Raw genomic sequence first — 13,253 nt, 5'->3', positions numbered from 1 at the left:
CAGAGCGGGGAGAGCCGGCCGGGCGCGGGGCGGAGGCGCGGGGCCGGGGCGCGCGGCCGGAGCCAGCAGACCGGGCCGGCGCGCAGTCCCCTCGGCGGCGGCGGACGCGCCCGTGCCGCCGCGGCTGTGACAGCGCCGCCAGCCCCGCCCCCGGCCCGCCCCCGGCCCGCCCGCGGGGTTGGTGCCCACAGCTAGCCCCGCCCCGCGCCCCGCCCCGTGCGCCCCGCCCCGCGCGCGAGCTGCCGGCTGGACCACCGCCGCGGACCGCCGGTACCAACCACGCGGGTGGGGGCGGGGGCGCGAGGAGGCGCGGACCCCCGGGTGGGTATCGCCCCGCGCGCCACGCCCTCCCAGGCGCAGGCGGCCCGGCTCTGCGCTCTGAAGCTGGGCTGCGGGATGGGGCGACACCGCCAAGCCTCGCTCCTCGGAGTTAAAGCCCCCCGCCTCCAACCCCGCCTCCATCCCGGCCGTTCCTGGCGCCCAGTTTGGCAGCCTTTCTCAAAGGGTGATTGTTTCCGGGGCCGGGCAGTTGGGGGGCGGTTCTCCGGGCCTGGGAGACTGAGCGCGAGGGCAGAGAGGGAGATGGCCGGTGGGGGCAGGTGGCGCCTGCCGGGACGCAGGGGTGCCTGGTGCGTGGAGATGGGGTTCCTCGGGGTCTGGCCCGTAGGGGGCCCCCCGTCGGGGCGCTGCTGCCTGGTCGGAGGCCAGCCCCCCACCTTCCCCGTCAGAGGAGCCTGGACTTCCCCAGAGAAGGCCACGGGCCAGGCGGTGTCGGGGGCGGGAGGGGTCACAGGAGCAGAGAGGTGCAGGCTTCCAGAGCTTCAAGGGCCCTTTGGGGACCCCAGGGGGCAGCTGGGGCAGCTGGGGCAGCTGGGGACCCCAGGGGACCCCAGGGGGCAGCTCCAGTAGTGGGGGACCCACTGGCCCCAGGGGACCCCAGGGGTCAGCTCCAGTAGTGGGGGACCCGCCGGCCCCAGGGGACCCCAGGGGCAGCTCCAGTAGTGGGGGACCCCAGGGGCAACTCCAGTAGTGGGGGACACCAGGGGCAGCTCCAGTAGTGGGGGACCCCAGGGGCAGCTCCAGTAGTGGGGGACCCGCCGGCCCCAGGGGGCTGAGGATGTCAGGGGCCTCCTCCCCTCCCTCGGTGACCCTCTCCCGACCCTGTGTCGGGCATTGCTGCATTGGAGGGGGACCATGGGGTCCTCGCCTGGCCCCTCTCTGGCCTGGTCACTACAGAGCGGTGGGGGCAGGTGGGAGCAGGGGGTTCGCGGTCAACTGCTTCGGTTGAGATCTTGAGGTGAGGCGGAGTCCCCGTGCAGGCTGCCTCAGGGACATTTGAAAACAGGGTGAGTGACTGCCTCCAGGGCCAGCCGCCCTTCCCCACCCCCTCTCCCATCTGCGTGTTTCACAGCCTGCTCTGCTGTCAAGGAGGCCATGGCAAATCTAGCCCAAGTGCCGCCTGCTGCATGCAGGGTCTCCTTGGTCGTGCGAGGAGACGAGAATGGCAGGGCCCTGCTCTGCTTTCTCTTCCCCAGCTGGAGCAACCCTGCTCCCTCCATGCACCTTCCTCCTTGGTGCTCCTGCGGGGGCAGGGGCGTGGGGAGCACGGAGCGGAGCAGCCCAGAGGAGGGCTTGGCCTTCTCTCCTTCCCGGGGAGTCGAGGTGTACTAAGGGCAGGCCAGAGCCCCCTGGAGCCCTGTAGGTCTCCCCCTCATCTTGCCAGCAGAGAGGTGTCACCCTCTGTGTGAGGAGTGTGAGTGATGGCTTGAAGGGGTCACCCCGTCGTCCATCACGTCCCCCAGGTGCTGAGCTTGTGGGAGTTCGTGCAGAAGCCAGGCCTTCAGGACGACTGAAGGCCCTGCCTGAGACCCCTCCCGGCTGGCGGTCTCCCAGGAACAGTAAGCGGAGGGGCTGGACCAACTGGTCGCGACCCGTCATGTCCTCGCTGCTGTGGCCCGCTGGGCCCTCCCTTGTCTGACAGGAGCATGGCCACACCGGCCGGGCTCACCGTTCTTGGAAGAGCAACGGTGACAAGAGACCCTTTTCCCAGGGCCCGCCTTGCGGTGTAGCCCTGGGCTCTGTTTATGGAATTTCTACATTTTAATTTTTAGAAGCAGCTTAACACAATAACATGGGATTAAGATTAGCATGCTAAGGCTCCCTGGGAACAGAACACCTGCCATTGGTTTCCGCGGGAAGTTTGGGTGACACCCCAGTGCATGGACTCGTACAGCTCTGCGGACACAAAGCATGCACGCAAAGGCGGGTACACACGCGCACACGCACACGCCCACGCCCTCCCTGCCGCGGGGCACCCGACCACATGCTGCAGACACGTGTGCGCACACCAGCCCCTCCGGGTGGTCGCACATGTCTCGCTGCCGGCCCGACGGTCTGTGGGGATGCCCCCCTCCCGCTCTGCATTTAGAGCCTCGCTCTGAACACCTGCGGCAGCCCCTGGGTCTCCGGACCAAGCCCTTCTGCTCAGAGGCCCCAGAGCCACCGCATGTGTTTGGTATGCAAGGCCGGTCTGTCCTCAGGGACAAGCCAGTAAGTGTTCATTGTGCAGTTTGGCCCGACGGGAGCCCTGCCTGGCTCCTGCAGCCTGCCCCCGAGGGTCCCGTAAAGCCTCCGTCTGCAGTGCAGACCGGGCAGTCCTCTGGGAGAGTCTGTGGGTTTTCTCCCAGTCACCTGGGCCCCAGTTTAGTATGAACAACAGCTGTTGTGCTTTTACCAGCTAATGGCTCCTTCTGCCCAGCTTCCCTCTATGCAGGAGTCCCTGATTTCTGAACACAGCCCTTCCCTCTCAGTGCACCACCCCACCCTGCTGCACCCTGCGGTGCTGGGAGGCAGCTGAGCCAACCCCCCTCAGCTGTCTCATTGCTGAGACCCCCGTTTCTAGGAAGCCATCCTCCAGCCCCTGGGATCTATAGCAGGGGGTTGGCCGACGTGACTGAAGGTCACAGGCTGTGGGTGTGCAGGCCTCCCCGAGGTGCAGCTGCCCCCCAGCCAGGGTGAGCCCCTGCCCGGCCGTGCCACGTGGTGTCTGATGGGCACGCATGCCATGGGCCGGCTGGCTGCCCATGGTGGCCGGGGCTGGCTGAGCTCTGGTGCAGGGAGCTCGAGGAGGTGGCCTTCCAACACCTCCCCTCTGCCGGGTTCGGGTCCGAGCTCTGGGCCGTCCTCATCTCCCTTGATGACTGGGAATGTCCTCCTGTGTCCAAGCCCTCAGCCACCTGCTCCCTGCCCCATCCAGGGGCCAGTGTTCTTGAACTGCAGTGAACCTCTGCATCCACACAAGGGGCTGTCCAGGGTTTCAGTGATGGAATTTTTGTCTTACCTTGTTTTTCCACAGCTGAGGGAGGTGTGGGAGACCCTGGAGGACCCGGGACTTGGAGGGCCAGCCTGCTGGGCGGGCGCAGGGAGAAACAGCAAGTTGCCCCTGGACCCGCCCGCAGGCCCCGACTGCACCAGAGCACGTGACCCCAGGCCCTCGGGAGCCCCCTCGCCCAGCCGTGGTCAGTCACCAGTGAGCCCCCGGCCGCTGCAGCCCATCCGGCTCCAGGCCTGGGAGGCAGCGACCTCCCACCGCCCACGGGCCTTCTGGGCTGACAGGAGGCTCTGCTCTGCACGCCCGTGGGCGTGCACTGACCCTGCTGCCCCCACAGGCCCTGCGGCTCGTCCGCTGCTGCTCTGGGTGCTGAGCGCAGGGTGATGGGGATCTGGCGGGAAAGCTGACTGGGACCTGGCTGTTTGCATACCCGGGCGCTGTCCCGCAGCCTCACCAGCAGGAATTGGTTCCATGATGTGAGGTGTCATTTATGAGGCGCTGGGTATGCTGAGGCTCTGCTAGAAATGCCTCTTTAGGTCAGGAATCTGGGGTGTGGTGTGCGGAGGATTCCATCAGGGCCACGTGTGCAGAAGGTGACAAAGCTGGTGTTTGATCCGCAGGCTCGTCGCAGGACTCAGCGGAATCAGCAGGCGAAGAGCTGAGGGGGACCCAGGGGGGGCTCCTTGCATCCCCGGGCCAGAGGGGACCTGCGTGGGGTCATGGCCCCCCAGACCCCCATGGGGTCATGGAACCCCAGACCCACAGCGGGGTCACAGCCCCCCAGGTCTGCAGCAGGGTTACTGCCCCCCAGGCCTGCATGGGGTCATGGCTCCCCAGACCCACGTGGGGACACGGCCCCCTGGACCCACAGCAGTGAGCGGGTCAGGCGAGGGGTCATGGACCCCTGGGCCCACACAGGGTCACTGCCCCCCAGGCCTGCATGGGGTCATGGCCCCACTGTCCTGCATGGGGTCACAGACCCCCAGACCTGCAGTGGGGTCATGGCCCCCCAGACCTGCAGCAGTGAGGGGACGGAAGCTGATGGAGCTGGGCTTGGGGCACCCCGTGTGTCTGAGAAAGAAGACTGAGCAAATGCAGGCAGTGTGGCGGGAGGTGGGGTTTGAGGCGAGTGTGCCTGACTGGCCCGCACTCCTGTCTGCACTTGTCTGCCAGGAGATGTGACGGGTGGTCCTGAGTCTGAGGCCCAGCCCCCCGGGGAGGCACCCCCGGGCCGACGCCCACCCTCAGGGCAGGGACGCACAGCGCAGGTGAAGAGGCCGCGGGTCTCCCTGGCTTTCACCCCTTCACCTGCTGGCTCCACTCACACTGCAAGCACGCAGAAGGCCCGGCTTCCCCCCGGTGGCTCTCCCCACCCTGCTCTTCCCACCGTGAATCCCTGGGTTCTTTGGGAGGAAAGAGCAGCCCTGCAGAACCCCCGAGGGATGGTGGCTGCGGCGGCACTCTGAGCCTGGGCAAGGCCTCCGCGTCTGCCTCGCTCACGACGCGGGGTGTGATGGCGGCTTGCGGGGGAGAGGAGGAGCGGAGACTGAACAGCTGCAGGTACGTTTCAGGCTCGGAGGTTTTTTGACCAGGCACTTTCTCAGAGAGAACGTTTGTGTTAAAAGGCTGCTCGGTCTGTCAGAAGCAGGCTCTCTCCTCCCTCGGGATCCCTCGGGCCTGTGATTTCCCCTCCCCTCCTCTCTTTCCCTGGAGCCAAGCGAAGGGATGGGGACGCACGGGACGGGGGATGCTCAGAATTCGTGGTCTGCTGCCCTTTGTCACCCTGCAAGTGGCCTTCTCTACTTTCGGGGACTAGGAGAGCTCATACTGTGGCCTCCCCAAAGCCTCTTTGGTCTTGAGAAGATGAAGGGTCTGGGCCCGGTGAGGCAACCAAGTGTCAGGATTTCTGGGAAGCAAGAAGGAGGCAGCAGGGAAGGGTGCGCGGAAGGGCTGTGAACAGTGAGAACCAAGCTTTTCCTCGACGTTGGGGAGAAGTGACGGGCCCAGGCTGCCGGAAGCGGCAGCCCTTCAGTGAGAGCCTGTGAGGCCACCCCGAGCCCTGCCCAGACGCGGCTGCTCCCCAGGGCCTCGGGATGGCCGCACCTAGGCCTCCACCCCACGCGGCTTCTGTCTGCGTGCACACGGGGTCTCGGCAGGGGCTCGGGTGGCCTGTCCTGGAACAGTGGTGATAGACCGAGGACAGGAGTCGGGGGACACTCGGGGCCCTCGGGGGCACCCAGGGGGTCCTCGGGGCCGAGCGCTTCAGGGGCACTCTGAGGGGGTTCTCGGGGGTCGCTCTGAGGGGGTACTCGGAGGGCGCTGTGACGGGGTTCTCGGGGGGCACTCGGAGTTCTCGGGGGGCACTCTGAGGGGGTACTCGGGGTCCAAGCACTTCGGGGGCACTCTAGGGAGGTCCTTGGGGGGCACTTGAGGAGGTTCTCGGGGGGCGCTCTGAGGGGGTTCTCGGGGGTCACTCTGAGGGTGTTCTCGGGGGTGCTCTGAGGGGGTTCTTGGGGGACACTCTGAGGGGGTTCTCGGGGGGCACTCAGGGGGTTCTTGGGGAGTGCTCTGAGGGGGTACTCGGGGGCGCTCTGACGGGGTTATCGGGGGGCATTCTGAGGGGGTACTCGGGGGGCGCTCTGAGGGGGTTCTCAGGGTCCGAGCGCTTCAGGGGGCACTCTGGGGGTGTCCTTGGGGGGCACTTGAGGGGTTCTCAGGGGGCACTCTGAGGGGGTTCTTGGGGGTACTCTGAGGGGGTACTCGGGGGGCGCTCTGAGGGGGTTCTCAGGGGGTGCTCTGAAGGGGTTCTCGGGGGGCACTCGGGGTTCTCGGGGGGCACTCTGAGGGGGTTCTCGGGGGTCACTCTGAGGGGGTTCTTGGGGGTGCTCTGAGGGGGTTCTCGGGGGACACTCTGAGGGGGTTCTCGGGGGGCACTCAGGGGGTTCTCGGGGAGTGCTCTGAGGGGGTACTCGGGGGCGCTCTGACGGGGTTATCGGGGGGCATTCTGAGGGGGTACTCGGGGGGCGCTCTGAGGGGGTTCTCAGGGTCCAAGCGCTTCAGGGGGCACTCTGGGGGTGTCCTTGGGGGGCACTTGAGGGGTTCTCAGGGGGCACTCTGAGGGGGTTCTTGGGGGTACTCTGAGGGGGTACTCGGGGGGCGCTCTGAGGGGGTTCTCAGGGGGTGCTCTGAAGGGGTTCTCAGGGGGCACTCGGGGTTCTCGGGGGTCACTCTGAGGGGGTTCTTGGGGGTGCTCTGAGGGGGTTCTCGGGGGACACTCTGAGGGGGTTCTCGGGGGGCACTCAGGGGGTTCTCAGGGAGTGCTCTGAGGGGGTTCTTGGGGGGCACTCTGAGGGGTCCTTGGGGGTCACTCTGAGGGGTCCCAGCACAGGTCTGACAGTCCTAGTTCTCCTAGTTCAGTCCCACTGTCTGCAAATGGAGGGTCATTCTAGACTTCCTGGCCTCCGATCCCTCATTCAGCAGAGCAAGCCCTCTCACCCCCGCAGTGCAGCCTCGTGTGTGCGTGTGTGCGCCTCGGCACTGGCCAGGGCCGCCCACAGTGGCATCTGTGCTGGCATCTGGATGCCAGCAGGGTCTGGAGTCCGAAGCCCCTCGGGCTTGGCAGGAGGGCCGCACATCAAGGGGCGGGCTCACATCCAAAGAAGGCCCTTTGCAGGCCCCAGGGCTGTTTGCTTAAAAGGGCAGGACTTTCCTTAAAGTGAGAGGCAGAGGAGGCTTCAGGTAGGTGGTTAGGGGAGGGCTGAGAGTGAAAGTGTCCGACTCTTTACGACCCCATGGTCTAATCACCCTCATTTGTTCGTCCAGCTGCCATTTATGGGGTGTCCGCTGGTCTCCGGGCAGCTTGTTGACTTGCCTTCCATGAGCTTACGGTCCAGCGGGGAAGGGAGCCATTAAAGAGACTCAAAACAGGACAAGGGCACTTCTGTGAAGTGGGTGGCACGCTGCCAGAGGTGGGAAGTGGTTCTCATCAGATTCCAGCCCCCTCTGCACGTCGGTGCACTCCTGGCCCATGGCTCAGCTCCAGGAGCCAGGAAAGAGGTCCCCAGTGGGCCATCAGGCTGCTGGAATCCTACCTTGTGAGCTAGCTTTTGCCTATCGATGCTGACTGTCTGCCTGGCCACCTGTGGTCACCCACACACCACCTGGCAGAACGCCACGACTGCTGTGTGTGAAGCCCAGCAGGTCCCAACATGAAACCACCTTAAGAGCTCCTAGCACTTTTTGCTAGAAGGCAATGGCACCCCACTCCAGTACTCTTGCCTGGAAAATCCCATGGATGGAGGAGCCTGGTAGGCTACAGTCCATGGGGTTGCTAGGAGTCGGACATGACTGGGTGACTTCACTTTTCTCTTTTCACTTTCATGCACTGGAGAAGGAAATGGCAACCCACTCCAGTGTTCTTGCCTGGAGAATCCCAGGGGTGGGGGAGCCTGATGGGCTGCCATCTATGGGGTCACAGAGTCAGACACGACTGAAGCGACTTAGCAGCAGCAGCAGCAGCAGCACTTTTTGAGAGGGACTGGGATGCCTACACTGTGGATTAAGACTTCAGGGGAAGGATGGATGTGTCCTGGCAATGAGAGGGCTTCTGGGAGGACAACTAGAGATACTGGGATGACCATTCCTCAGGACATTTCTCCTTATTTCCTGGTGAGCCGCTATCATCTTGTGGATTTCATCAGTCTCACCTGTGATAAACCAAGCTTCAGAAGCCTTCAGCAGTAAAAGGTGGACATTTTACTTTTACGCCTGGGCCCACAGAGGCGCACAGAGGAAAGAAAGTTGCCAAGACCACATTGCATAACCACTGGTCTCCCTGCAGCAGGCCCCAGGAGCCAGAGGTCAGGAGGCCTCCTGAGACAGAAGGCTGAAACCCTATTCATTCATGCCAGTGGTTAGCAGTGAATCTTTCTGCCTCTATTGAAGATCCCACAATTAAACAGGCAGAGAAATGTATTTCATAAAATGTGTATATTGTTTGTTTCCTACTAAAGCATTTTAATCTCTTTTAGCTTGTAGGCAAGATGAGCGATGCAAGGATCAATCTTTCAATGCACATCGAAAAGACACTGGACAGCAGCATCTTCCAGGGTGACTGCCTGCTCCCTCTGCATTGTCCTCTTCTCCACCATCCCCACCATCTCCACCATCACCACTGTCTCCACCATCACCACCATCACCACCATCTCCACCGTCACCACCATCACCATCTCCACTGTCACCACCGTCTCCACCATCACCGCCATCTCCGCCATCACCACCATCACCACCATCTCCACTGTCTCCACCATCGCCACCATCTCCACTGTCACCACCATCACCGCCATCTCCGCCATCACCACCATCTCCACCATCACCACTGTCTCCACCATCACCACCATCACCACCATCTCCGCCATCACCACCATCTCCACCATCACCACTGTCTCCACCATCACCACCATCTCCACCATCACCACCATCTCCACCATCACCACCATCTCCACCATCACCACCATCACCGCCATCTCCGCCATCACCATCATCTCCGCCATCACCACCATCTCCACCATCACCACTGTCACCACCATCACCACCATCACCACCATCTCCACCGTCACCACCATCACCATCTCCACTGTCACCACCATCACCATCTCCACTGTCACCACCATCACCATCTCCACTGTCACCACCGTCTCCACCATCACCGCCATCTCCACCGTCACCACCATCACCACCATCTCCACCGTCACCACCATCACCATCTCCACTGTCACCACCGTCTCCACCATCACCGCCATCTCTATCACCACCATCACCACCATCTCCACCATCACCACTGTCACCACCGTCACCACCATCTCTACCATCTCCACCGTCACCACCATCACCATCTCCACCGTCACCACCGTCTCCACCATCACCACCGTCTCCACCATCACCACCGTCACCACCATCTCTACCATCTCCACCGTCACCACCATCACCATCTCCACTGTCACCACCGTCTCCACCATCACCGCCATCTCTATCACCACCATCACCACCATCTCCACCATCACCACTGTCACCACCGTCACCACCATCTCTACCATCTCCACCGTCACCACCATCACCATCTCCACCGTCACCACCGTCTCCACCATCACCACCGTCTCCACCATCACCACCGTCACCACCATCTCTACCATCTCCACCGTCACCACCATCACCATCTCCACTGTCACCACCATCACCATCTCCACTGTCACCACCATCACCATCTCCACTGTCACCACCGTCTCCACCATCACCGCCATCTCCACCGTCACCACCATCACCACCATCTCCACCGTCACCACCATCACCATCTCCACTGTCACCACCGTCTCCACCATCACCGCCATCTCTATCACCACCATCACCACCATCTCCACCATCACCACTGTCACCACCGTCACCACCATCTCTACCATCTCCACCGTCACCACCATCACCATCTCCACCGTCACCACCGTCTCCACCATCACCACCGTCTCCACCATCACCACCGTCACCACCATCTCTACCATCTCCACCGTCACCACCATCACCATCTCCACTGTCACCACCGTCTCCACCATCACCGCCATCTCTATCACCACCATCACCACCATCTCCACCATCACCACTGTCACCACCGTCACCACCATCTCTACCATCTCCACCGTCACCACCATCACCATCTCCACCGTCACCACCGTCTCCACCATCACCACCGTCTCCACCATCACCACCGTCACCACCATCTCTACCATCTCCACCGTCACCACCATCACCATCTCCACTGTCACCACCGTCTCCACCATCACCGCCATCTCTATCACCACCATCACCACCATCTCCACCATCACCACTGTCACCACCGTCACCACCATCTCTACCATCTCCACCGTCACCACCATCACCATCTCCACCGTCACCACCGTCTCCACCATCACCACCGTCTCCACCATCACCACCGTCTCCACCATCACCACCGTCACCACCATCTCTACCATCTCCACCGTCACCACCATCACCATCTCCACTGTCACCACCGTCTCCACCATCACCACCGTCTCTATCACCACCATCACCACCATCTCCACCATCACCACTGTCACCACCGTCACCACCATCTCTACCATCTCCACCGTCACCACCATCACCATCTCCACTGTCACCACCGTCTCCACCATCACCGCCATCTCTATCACCACCATCACCACCATCTCCACCATCACCACTGTCACCACCGTCACCACCATCTCTACCATCTCCACCGTCACCACCATCACCATCTCCACCGTCACCACCGTCTCCACCATCACCACCGTCTCCACCATCACCACCGTCACCACCATCTCTACCATCTCCACCGTCACCACCGTCTCCACCGTCACCACCGTCACCACCATCTCCACCGTCACCACCATCACCAGCATCTCCACCATTACCACCATCACCACCATCTCCACCGTCACCACCATCACCAGCATCTCCACCGTCACCACCATCTCCACCATTACCACCATCTCCACCATCACCACCATCTCCACCATCTTTACCATCACCACCATCTCCATCATCTTTACCATCACTATCATCATTACCACTTCCACTATTAATTTGGCCAGTGATGTATAATTTCACATGAATTCTACAGGAGAATACTGTGTCTTGTTCATTAAATCAGCTCTTTAACCTGGTACAATGTTTGGTACATGATACATGCCTGACAAATACCAGATATTGTAAATGTTTATTAAAAGTGAATGAATGAATGAGGTTTATGTTAGGGTGTGTTTATTCCTAGGTGAACCCCAGGAGCTGGTCTCGCCAGCCCCCAATTGTGCGTGAGGAACTGGAGGCCCAGGGGAGTGGAGTCCTGACCTGGCCCTGTCTCGTGGTCTGACCTCCCAGGGACGAGTGTCCTGCTGTGGCCAGGCGCTCCTCCCTGGGCAGAAGCTGGGCCCTGGCCTCCCTGCCCTTCCTGCCTCCCAGCCCTGCCTGGGTGCCTCCGGGGCTGAAGGCAGCCCCCTGCCCACCAGCTCCCACATCCTGTCAGACTAACCTCGATATGGATAATGGCTCCTGTCAGCTCAGAGCCTGAGGGGCGAATTCTCCATTATCAGGTGGAGCTGGCACAGGGGGGTGGTTGGACTAAATAGATTGTATTTTTTAAATCATCACCCAGTTTCTAATTCTATCTGGGAGATGGACTAATTAGAACAAGAATTAGCTTCACAGCAGGTAAGCCCAATCCTCCTAGCCCTTGACCAGGAAGGGCGGAGAGGGTCTGTGTGAGATCTGAGCGCAAGGAGGCCTGTGGGTCAGAGAGACAGGGGAAGACAAGGGAGAACCAGGTTTCTCAGGAAAACCACGCGTTCTCTTTTGGTTGTGAAGTTTGAGGTGAATGTTAGACTTTCCACGAAGGATCTGAAGAGGCTGCTGGCTACAGCCGGTTTCCCTGGGCCCAGAGGCACTCCAGAGCAGCTGAGGGCTCCTGGCCCTGGGGCAGGGGAGGGGGCTGCCTGCAGCTGAGGGCTCCTGGCCCTGGGGCAGGGGAGGGGGCTGCCTGCAGCTAAGGGCTCACGGCCCTGGGGCAGGGGTGGGGGCTGCCTTTCAGCTGAGGGCTCACGGCCCTGGGGCAGGGTGGGGGCTGCCTTTTGGCCAAGGGGGCCAGTGGCATGCCCCCAGGCTCACGGGAGTTTGCTGCACCTCGAGAGACCTTGACAGCTTGAAAGGCCCCGCAAGGTAAGTTTGGGGAAGTGCTGGAAAGTGGAAACTCCAAAGGGGAACAGCTAGGGTCCCCAAGCAGGCAGGTGGCTCCCCCAGGGAACACGGGGGCCCCTGGAAGAGAAAGCCTCGTGTCCCACGTTGCAAGACTCAGGGCAGGCGGCAGCTCCCGAGGAAGACATCAGGGCCCCTGAACGGGGAAGAAACAACGCAGGATGACCGCATCAGGAGGGAAAGGAAGAAGGATACGCAGGGGCTGGAGCCTGGAGCCTTCGTGTGTAAACAGGAGGAGCTCCAGGAGGAGAAAGCAGACGGAGACACTCTACACCGAAAAGGAGCAGGAAGCTTCCTTTGTTTGCTGGAAAGCTTGAATCTGGAGTTTGGGAAAGCTGGCTGAGTCCTAGGTGGCCCGAGCGACACTTCCCTCCCCTCCCCGCTGGCTGGGTGATGCTGGGGGCGGGAGCTTGTCTTCTCTCCACCGCATCCCGCATCCCTCAGGCTGGAGAGAGGACGGGCTTTGCCTGGAGATGGAGACGCCCTCCACGCCGGCCTGGAAAGAACCTGGGCACCTCGTTCTGTCCGACAGGTCCCGTCGTCAGGGCGTGCATGGAAACCTCAAGGATGTGTACACCTCCCAAATGCGCGGAGACACTGATGGAACAGGAGGTGCAGAGCTCGGCACGCACACAAACAAGGATGGCTGACCAGCCTGGACCCGCCGTCTGCAGCCCAGAGGCAGAGCTGGGTGCCCCAGGGGCGGGTCTGGGGTCTCAGCGCCTGGGGCTGGGTAGCCAGGGGGACACAGTCCTGCTGCCCCTGTGCTGAGAGCGGGCCCCAGGCCCCAGGAAGTGGTCATCAGGCCCACCTCAGTCCAGGCCTCCTGGACTCCGCCCAGGAGAAACAGTCCTGTCAGCGGATAGAAGCACACCTCACATGGCCTGGAAATGCCACCACATCACGTCCTCATCGCTGGGACACTCACCTGGGGCGTGGGGTGATGGTGGATGCACCCAGGACCACCGTGGGTGGAGGCCTCCGCTGGGTGGAGGGGACGAGCTCTGCTCCCTGCTGGCCTGTCCACCCCAGCCTGTGTCTGTGACCCAGTCCCCCAAGCCTGGTGGGGCCCCATTCTCTGCTCTGGGCATGGGGATGGGGTGGGTGGGGCGGCGGGCCCCTCCGAGGC

The sequence above is a fragment of the Muntiacus reevesi genome, chromosome 9, assembly GCF_963930625.1.
Source record: "Muntiacus reevesi chromosome 9, mMunRee1.1, whole genome shotgun sequence".
In the NCBI taxonomy this organism is placed as follows: Eukaryota; Metazoa; Chordata; class Mammalia; order Artiodactyla; family Cervidae; genus Muntiacus; species Muntiacus reevesi.
The sequence above is the reverse complement of the archived record's forward strand: the minus strand, read 5'-3'. Positions refer to the sequence as shown.